The 10,788-nt window shown below is 38.0% G+C and overlaps 1 pseudogene; it reads right to left on the minus strand.

Moving 5' to 3' along the window:
• Positions 1-7,986: 7,986 nt before the first annotated feature.
• On the minus strand, positions 7,987-8,588 carry LOC128048789 (integrin beta-1-binding protein 1-like; annotated as a pseudogene).
• Positions 8,589-10,788: the final 2,200 nt, after the last annotated feature.

The following is a 10,788-nucleotide window of genomic DNA, read 5'->3' on the forward strand; positions in this document are numbered from 1 at the left end:
GCCATCTGGTGATGCCATCCAACTATCTCATCCTCTGACATCCCCTTCTCCTCCTGCCTTCAGTCTTTCTCAGCATCAGGGTCTTTTCCAATGAGTCAGTTCTTCGCATCAGGTGGCCAAAGTATTGGAGCTTCAGCTTCAGCATCAGTCTCTCCAATGAATATTCAGGACTGATTTCCTTTAGAATTAACTGGTTTGATCTCCTTGTAGTCCAAGGGACTCTCAAGAGTCTTCTCTAACACCACAGTACAATAGCATCAGTTCTTCAGTGCTCAGCCTTCTTTATGGTCCAACTCTCACATCCATACAGGATTACTGGAAAAACCACAGGTTTGACTATCTGTACCTTTGTTGGCAAAATAATGTCTCTGCTTTTGATCCTGATTACCAAGGGAAAGTCAGATTGCTGCTAGCTAATGAGGGAAGGATATCAGTTCATGTCTGCAATTCATGGAAATGGGGATGACAGAACAGATTTAAGAAATGTAGAGGAAACTATATTTCCAAAACTTTGTGACTGATGAGGCACACAGATTGAGGACAAGGAAGGACTCTTGACTTTGTCATTCTTTCTTTAAGTTTTCTTTATCTTTTTCTGTTTTTTTTTTTTTTTGCTTTCTATTTTTCTATTAGTTATTAGGAGAGGGGTGAAAAAATAACTGAAAACCATTTCTAATAATATCTGAGAAAGTCAAATTCTCAGTTTTGTCACTTTCATTCCTACATAACAGTCTGCTTTGAAACTCTGTTATTAAGTGCATATATATTTTGCATAGTTTGCATTGTTATGTTGTCTTGATGATTGATCCTTTTATGATCATGAAATATATTTCTATCTCTGCTAACATTCCTTGTCCTGAAGTCCACCTGTCTGACACACACAGCCACTCCAGTTTTCTTAAGACTAGAGTTTGCATGGTGTAACTTTTAACATGCTTTTAATTTTAACCTATTTGAGTCTTCATATTTAAAGATTAGATGAATAATATATAGCAGCATATATATATAATATTAATATCATTTTATACATTAAGATATTAATCCTTTACTGTACTTGTAGTCCAACTACTTTCCTGAACTACATCTCATCAATTTCTTGTATCAGTGGATTTTATTTATTTAATTTTTGGCCATACCACATAGCATGTGGGATCTTAGTTCCCCTACCAGTGATCAAACCTGTGCCCCCGTGCATTGGAAGCATGGCGTCTTAACACTGGATTGCCAGGGAAGTCCTTATTAGTGGATTTTGAAAGGAGAATTTTTGAAGGGAAAGTGAAAATAGAGACTACATGCCTTAATTCTTATTCTAGGAAATTTTTACCCAGGGAGATAGGACTAAGAGGAATGAATAACTTCACTGCTTACCTCAGGATATGTCTGCCAAGCAGTGTGTCTGGGCAGATCATCCATAGGAATAGCTTTCCTATTAAAATAACAGCTTGGTAACCTGGACAAAGAGCTTGCTTCTCTGACACCAGTTTGCTTATCAAAAATTATTTTAAAATCTTCACTTTGCCGTCATAAACTTTGCCTAGCTCCAAACAAGTCCCTACCTTGAAGGACCATCTTTAAACCACAAGTCTAGGCCTTCAAACTCTTAATCTTCAGTCGTATCCTAATCAGCAGCCTCGCTCCTGGGTCACAGTTGAATACAGGGGGTCTCTTCTGTGCTGCAGGAACATCAGTGAACTCAGCTTGATTGAGTAGATTTCTTTGGTGGTCTTATGGGAAGCTGAGAAAATTTTGACAATAAAATGGATATTTTTTTTTTCACAATTTTTAGATAAATAAAATTCTGTCAAATAGAGAATAATTAATAATAATATAATAATATAATTGTTTTTTTCAAAAATTTTATTGGAGTACATGATTTACAATATTAAGTTAGTTTCAGGTGTACAGCAAAGTGAATCAGTTATACATATACAGAATCACCCATTTTTTAAAATTCCTTTTCCATATAGGCCATTAAAGAATACTGAGTCATGTTTTCTGTGCTATACAGCAGGTTCTTATTATAGTGTGGGTATGCCAATCCCAATCTCCCTATTTATCCCTCCTCCCTCTTATCCCCTGGTAACCATGTTATTTCCCCTCTATCTGTGACTCTACTTCTGTTTTGTGAATGAGTTCATTTGCACCCTTTCTCTAAGACTCCACATATAAGTGATATCATATGATATTTGTCATTCTGTGTCTGACGTACTTCACTTGATATGACAGTCTTTCAGTCCATCCATGTTGCTGCAAACGGCATTGTTTTGTTCTTTTTTATGGCTGGGTAGTATTCCACTGTATACATGTACCACATCTTCTTCCATTCCTCCACTGATAGACATTTAGGTTGCTTCCGTGTTCTGGATATTGTAAACAGGGCTGCAGTGAACATTGGGGTGCATGTATCTTTTTGAATTATGCTTTTCTGTAAGTATATGCCCAGGAGTGGAATTGCTCAGTCATACAGTATTTCTTTATAAGGAACTTGCATAATAGTGGCTGTATCAATTTACATTCCCCCCAACAGTATTGAAGGGTTCCCTTTTTTCCACACCCTCTCCAGCATTTATTGGTTGTGGACTTTTTGATGATGGCCATTCTGACCAGTATAAAATGATACCTTGTTGTAGTTTTGTATAATCTATTCTTTTATATCCTACTCTCATTTTTTCCTATCACTTATCAAAATCAAATTAAAATAACAATACTTTGGTAATTCCCTGGTGGTCCAGCAGTTAGAATTCCACATTTTCACTGCTAAGGTTCAGGGTTCATTCCTTGGTTGGGGAACTAAGATTCCGCAAGTGGTTCAGCCAGAAAAAAATTTCAAAGATAAATAAAATGATAGCACTTGGCCTTTTGAGGCCAAATAGTACAAATTTGTTAACATTCTCAAGGTCAGGTTTTTGTTTTGTTTTTGCCATATAATTACTAGTATGCTCTCAGCTAGTAAAGAATTCATCTGCAATTTTGGAGACCTGGGTTTGATCCCTGGGTTGGGAAGATCCCCTGGAGAAGGGAAAGGCTACCCACTCCAGTAGTCTGGCCTAGAGAATTCCATGGACTGTCCATGGGGTCGCAAAGAGTCAGACACAACTGGGCGACTTTCGCTTTCACTTTCTCAATATAATAAGTAAACATATTTGGTCAAGATTAGGACCTGCATCTTTGAAGGGAGAAGCTGAACAATTAATTTTACCTGTTTTACATCTAAAATATCCCTAGTTACTTTAACTTAATGTGAGAATTTATAGAAAATAGAATATGGTAGGTCTGCTACACTTTGATTCTTCATTTATTCAGAGGGATGTTTTAGAGTACAAATATGATCTTTTCAGCACTTTTGTGCATGGTTTCTAATGCCTTTCTATTGCTCCAAAAGTAATTTGTCATCATCCTTAGTATGATGCAGTATAAAAGGCACTGCATTCTGTGACTCCTGCCTAAGTGTCAGTTTTCATGTCTCAGTTTGCTCTTCTCTCACTGTTTCCCAATGCCCCAAATTCCTGTGGCATTTCTTCAAGCACCCCCAAATTCCTCTGACATTCAAGGCCTTCACATTTGCAGTGCCCTTTCCTGGAATGTTTCCCCACTTCCCTTCTACATTCCTTTTTGCTCCTCTAAGCCTTATCCTTTAGATTTCACCTTAAATATAATTTCCTAGGACTTTTCCCCAGGCTTCCCAGTTTAGATTGTCTTCCTTCTATGGTTTTCTTTGCACTCTGCCTTCTCCCTCCTGGCACAAACCTCAATTGTTAAGTTTATGGTTATTTGCATGCTTATTCCATGCTGTCTTTCCCACTGGGCTCTAAATTCTTTGACACTTTGTTTACTGGACAGGACAATGACTGTCTCGGAGGAGGACTCTATAGATATTTGTGGAGCAGATGAAAGAATTTCTAAAACTGACATTTAAATTAGTGCTTTATTTCATAATCTTCCTCTCAAAATAGGAAAAGTGTGTTAAATAAAATAAATTGTTCCTTTTCCACGCCAAGTGTGACCCAAAGGCTAAAGAGCAGATAAAATGAAGGAGGGTCTTGGAATTCAGGACAGAAAAATCAGACCCTTATTGTCCTTCCTTCCCCCATGCTGTTAACTATTAGTGGATTTCAGGTCTTCCTGAGCAGTATAACCTGTCTCCCTTCCTACCCCACAGAGGGAAAGGGTATTTCCCCCACCCAGTACGTGTGCCTCATTCAATCAGCAAATGACCCGCAAGACCCGTATCCCACTCCTTGTACTCTGGGTATAAAAGTGGACTAAGGACCCCTGTTCAAAGTCGGCTCTCCCTTGAGCTGGCCCACTGTTCTAACAGCATCTCCCACCTTAATAAACTTTATTTACCTCTCATTCTGTCTTATATCCGGAAATTCTTTTCCAACCCACTCCTAGACCATGACACCAAGGTCCTGATAGACAGATTTTAAGATTAATTTTTAACAAAACCTTATATATAATTTCCGATGTGCTAGGCATTGTCTTAGTGAAAGTGAAAGTCACAGTCATGTCTGACTCTTTGCAACCCCATGGACCATACTGTCCATGGAATACTCCAGCCCAGAATACTGGAGTGGGTAGCTATTCCCTTCTCCAGGGGATCTTCCCAATACAGGTATCAAACCCAGGTCTCTTGCATTGCAGGCAGATTCTTTACCATCTGAGCCACCAGGGAAGCTCAGGCCTTGTCTTTAAGTCCTTTATAGTTAGGAACTCATTTTATTATAATGTTCTGAGGTATGTATTGTTATTATTTGCCCCTTTATTTAATTTTTCAAATAAATTCTCCACCCAGCTTGAAGGATCTTAGTTCCCTGACCCAGGGATGGAACCTCTGCCCTTGACAGTGAAAGCACAGAGTCCTCACCACTGGACTGACAGGGAATTCCTATTAGTGCCCTTTTATAGATGAGGAAAGTAAAGCAGAGAGAGGTAAAGTATTGAATACATTGTCCAAGGTAGCACAACTAGTAAATGACAGAGCTAGGATTTGAACTCCGGGAGGCTGATTCCAGAGTCTGTACTTTTGACCATGATTCCATGCTATGAAGAATAGTGTCTGGCGCACGGTAGGTGCTCAGTGAATGCTAGTGAGATAAAAAGTGTTTTTCTGTAATCTTTCTTTGCCCGGGTTGCCAGCTAGTGTTTAATTTTAAGGTATTACAGCAGGCAGGTAGTTAGATAAGAGCAGAGAAATGGGGGCAGGGGCCAGGTGGCAGGAAATCATGCATCTTGTAAACAGCGGGGGTTCATGGGCAGACAGAGGAAATCAGGAACAGGCAGACTGAAAGGAAACCACACCTTTTGGGCAATAAATGTCCTGGAAGCAGATAAAGAAAGATGAAGGCAGGAATCTCCTGCATGTGAATGTAACTTGTTGTTAAATATGTTCTCATTGCAATAAAACTAGCCTTGCAGATAAGCAGTACCCATCATGCACCTATGCTGTGACACGATCTAAGCTAAGTAAGAAAAAAAATCCCTCCTGCCCTCAGGAAGATAGAGTGGGGATGAAAATCAGGAATATGACCCCCAAACTCCTCCTTCCCCAGTGAATGTTTTGCCCCTTCATTTGCATGGCCCTCATAACCAGCTGGCCAAAGAGAAACAGGACAGCAGCTCCTCACCTGTCTACCTGCTCTCCCTCTGAGTATTCTTGCTTAAATAAATTCACTTTACTTTTTAACCTCCCTGCTTCATCTCTGAATTCTTTCACAATGAGGCAAAAACATTAAATTCTTGTTCTGCCAGGAACAAAGGCAAACACTACATATTTGAATTCTGTATCTCGGTGCTTAGCAGTCACAGCCTAACTATCAGCTCATTGGAAAGTCAGGATGAAATCACTACTCTCTGACTCTAAACCCTAGATACTTTAGCTCCTGCTGAAGTTGGGTGCACAGGCCATTGCGAGGGCTAGTAGCTTTATAGTGCATGAATGAGATTGAAATCTTTGAAAAACAGGTTTAATTTGTCAAATGCCTTTTTTGCATCTATTGATATAATAACATAATTTTTATACTTCAGTTTGTTAATGTGGTGTATTACGTTGATTGATTTTTGAATATTGAACCAGTTCTTGCACCACTGGAATAAATACCACTTAATCATAGTATATAATCCTTCTGATGTATTTTTAATACTCAGTTTTCTAATAATTTGTTCAGGATTTTTGCATCTATGTACATCAGGGATATTGGCCTGTTAATTTCTTTTCTTATTGTCCTCACTTAACTTTTGGTAATATTGGTCTTGTAAAATTTTGGAATTGTTTCCTCCTCTTCAAGTTTTGGAGAAGTTTGAGAAGAATACAGGTCTTATATCTTTTCTGAATTGGGGAGATAACTCACCAGTGAAGCTGTCTGGTCCTGGACTTTGATTTTTGGGAAGTTTTTGATTACTGTTTCAATCTCTTTGCTAGTGATTGGCTTGTTCAGATTTTCTATTTCTTCATGATTCAGACTTGGAAGATTGTGTGCTTCTAAGAATTTGTCCATTTTTCTTTCTGTGGTATCAATTGTAATTTCCCCGCTTTTTTCCTGACTTTATTCTTTCATTTCTTAGTGAGTCTAGCTAAAACTTTGTTCATTTTATTTCTCTTTTCAGAGAACCAGCTCTTAGTTTCATTGATCTTTTTTGTTGTTTTTTTACTCTCTATTTTATTTACTTCTGTTCATATCTTCATTATTTCCTTCTCTCTATTGACTTTGGGCCTTGTTTGCTCTTCATTATCTAGTTCCAGTAGGTGTAAGGGTAGAGTGCTTATTTGAATTATTACTTGTTTCTTGAGATAGGCCTGCATTGCTATAAACTCCCCTTTTAGTACCACTTTTGCTGCATTCCTTAGATTTTGATATATCATGTTTTCATTTTAGTTTGTCTTCAGATATGTTTTTATTTCTCTTTTAAGTTCTATGTTAAATTCAATAACTGTTAAATAACATGCTGTTTAGTTTCCACATATTTGTCATTTTTCCAGCTTTCTTCTAGATTATAATCATTGTGGAAAAAAAAAAAAAAAAAAAAAAGCCTGATATGGTTTTGATTTTCTTAAATGTATTGAGACTAGTTTTGTTTTCCAAATTATGATTTATCCTGGAGAATTTTCCATATGCACTTGAGAAGAATGTGTAATCTGCTGCATTTGGTTGGAATGTTCTCTGTGATTCTATTAAGCCCATCTGATATAAATTTTTATTTTAAAGCCACTGTTTCCTTGTTGACTTTCTGCCTGAATGATCTATCCATTGATATAAGTATGGTATTAAAATACTCTACTATATTGTGTTGCTGTTGTTTTCTCCCTTTAAATCTGTTAATAATTAGCTTATATATTTTGGTGGTCCTATGTTAGATGCATATATATGAATAATCATTATGTCTTCTTGATGAGTTGTCCCCTTTATCATTATATAATGTCCATCTTTGTCTCTTATTATGTTTTTTGGCTTGAAGTTTATTTTTGTTGGATATAAGTATGGCTACATTTGCTTTATTGGGCTCTCATTTACTTGGAGTATCATCTTTCATCCCTTCACTTTTGGGCTTACATTTGTCTTTAGAACTAAGTGTTCTGGAGTCTGCATTTGGTTGGGTCTTGTTTTCAAACTCATCAGCTACTCTCTGTCTTTTAATTCATGGATTCAGTTTCCAGGATGATTTTTGATAACAGAACTTAGTACTGCCGTTTTATCTCTTATTTTCTAGTTGCTCTATATCTCCATTGTTTCTTTTTTTGTTTGTATTTCTGTCTGCCATTTTAGTTTCAGGGCTTTCTATTTTCTTTTTCTCAGTTTCCTCTTCTTTTTCACTGTTAAATAAGACACAATAGAAAAACAAATGGCTGATATTTTGTACATTGCATTTTCTTTAGAGCAAAGGATCGTTTATATTTCCATGATAGTTCAACACCACAGATTGAAAACAGAACTAGAGAGAAAACAGCTGAATTTGCACTTGAAGTCAACTTCCCCTTGACTGCAAAATTCAAGGTTTCTCAGATGTCAATACAGTGTTGAAAGCAGTGGATAAAACTTTACAGATTGCTTGTGTTTTTCCCAGGCTATTGCACTAGTAAACCCACAGGCTGTATTCTTCATTGTTCGCATCTGTAGTCTTCAAAGCCAATAAGCTTTTTCCTGCACCCAGATCATCATCATAACATACCATTCAGGTGATTAAATACAGAGCATACCCATGTAAAACATCATACTGATCTGATGTGGATACTTCTATACCAAACTTGGTAAATTCTTCCTCCAAAGGGATGAAAGGCAATTTTTTATCTTTCTGAGTGACAGCTATATAATTTATCAGTTCTAGTGCCCCCTCAAGACTATACCCTTCAGAGAGTTTCAGTTTCTCAGTTGCATCAATGTATTTTCCTTTTTTAAAAAAATAAATCCTGCACAGGTATCTGAATTATTGTTGCTTTGTCCTGAGGTCTTGGTGGAATTGGTGTCAAGTTTTGCCACCTTGCTGGACGGTGAAAGCCCCCCAAGGCTGGAATCTATAGACTTGCCCTTAGTACTGATTTCTCTGCTCTGGGAATTGCTACTATTATATTGCTTCTTGTCTTTCTGAAACATCTTACCACATAGCTGATCCAGAGGCTCTCACTGCAGAATCCAACACTATTTTATCATCTTCAAAGACTCCACAGACAGTGGTCTGCGCAGATAGCTTCTTTTCATTCTAACATGGTCATTTCTCATCAGAAAAACAAGGGTACCTTACCACTGTCTACACTCAGGGTCATAGACTCACCGCCTGGGCAGCTTGAGCCACTGTTGCAACTCCTGTTCTACTCAGTTTCAATGTCTCAAATAGTCCTTTTTCTGTCAATGACATGTTCTCTTCACTTGCCTATGTGAGTTCTGTCCTGTTCCTCTTACCTTTTTATGGTTTTGTTGTCGCAAATTGTCTCATTTTATGTTGTAAGTTTGTTACCAAATTGAAGTACCTATAGTCCTGGGTCAGGAAGATCCTCTGAAGAAGGAAATGGCTACCCACTCCAGTATTCTTACCTGGAGAATTCCATGGACAGAGGAGCAGGTTGGGCTACCGTCCACGGGGTCGGAAAAGAGTCAGATGTGACTTAGTGACCAAACAACAGCAAAATAGTTATTTTTACTGTTTCCCCCCACTTTAACCTTATAATTGTTGAACAACCTATACTGATATAGAGTTGTAATTTTCTGATTCAGAAATTATATTTATCACCTTATTCAAAGTTTTGTATACTTTTGCTTTCAGGTGGTTGGTGGCTAGGATTGCAAGCACGGCCTCCACTTTTCCCCTAGTTCTGCCTCCACTGTGTATTCCAGTGCACACCTTTTTGAGGTACTGATGTGTAGAACTCTGGTGTCTTGGTATGTTGGTCAGAGGGATCTTGGTTTAGTTATGGATGTTTTACTGATTGTAAATTGAAGGGGAGAGACAAAAGGAGGGTATCATGCCACTATAGTGCTGATGTCACTCCCAGACTTTATTTTTTAGTAGATTTAAGATCACAACAAAATTGAGGAAGGAACCCCAAGTACCCCCTGCATAGGTTCTCCCATTACTGATATCCCCACCAGAGTGGTACATTTGTTACAACTGATGAATCTGTAGTGATCCAAAATCCACATTTTACCTTGGAGTTCACTCTTAGTGTTGTATATTCTATGGATTTGGACAGATAATGACATGTACCTATTATTATAGTATCATATATAGAATTTTCATTTGCCTTTTCCAGAATATCTGAATTGGAATTGTGTAGTATCGAGGTAGGTTTTTTCGGTTGGCTTCTTATTCACTAAGTAATGTGCTTTTAAGATTCGCTCATGTCTTTTCATGGCTTGGTAGCTTGGTTTTGTTTGTTTTGTTTTGTTTTGTTTTGCATTGAATAATATCCTGTTGTCTAGATGTACTATTATTTATCTATTCACCTACTTAAGGCAATGTTTTTGCTTGTAAGTTTTCACATGAATAAAGCTGTTATAAGGCTTCCCTGTGGCTCAGATGGTAAAGAATCTGCCTACAATGTGGGAGACCCAGGTTCAATACCTGGGTCGGGAAGATCCCCTGGAAAAGGGAATGGCAACCCACACCAGTATTCTTGCCTGGAAAATTCCATGGACAGAGGATCCTGGCGGGGTACAATCCATGGGGTTGCAAAGAGTCTGTTATAGACATCTGTGTGCAAGTTTTCAACTCCTTTGGCTAAATACCAAGGAACATGATTGCTGGCTTATATGGTAAAAGAGTTTATTTCTGTAAGAAACCACAAACTCTCTTCCAAAGTGGGTGAAATGCATTGCATTCTGACCAGCAATATATGAGACTTCCTGTTGCTCCAAAGGCTCTCTAGCATTTGGTTTTGTATGTTGAATTTTGTCCCCTTTAATAGATGTATTGCCATTGTTCAGTTGCTCTGTCATGTCAGACTCTCGTGACCCCCATGGACAGCAGCATTCCAGGCTTCCTTGTCCTTCATTATCTCCCGGAGTTTGCTCACTCATGTCCATTGAATCGGTGATGCCATCCAACCATCTCATCCTCTGTCAGTTGACAGATTTTATTTTCTTGAGCTCCAAAATCACTGTTGATGATGACTACAGCCATATTAAAAGACGGTTGCTCCTTAGAAGGAAAGCTATGACAAATCTAGACAGCATATTAAAAAGCAGAGACATCACTTTGCCAACAAAGGCCCATATAATCAAACCTATGGTTTTGCCAGTAGTCATGCATGGATGTGAAAGATGGACTATAAAGAATGCTGACGCTGAAGAATTGATG

The sequence above is a fragment of the Budorcas taxicolor genome, chromosome 5 (assembly GCF_023091745.1).
Source record: "Budorcas taxicolor isolate Tak-1 chromosome 5, Takin1.1, whole genome shotgun sequence".
Classification (NCBI taxonomy): Eukaryota; Metazoa; Chordata; class Mammalia; order Artiodactyla; family Bovidae; genus Budorcas; species Budorcas taxicolor.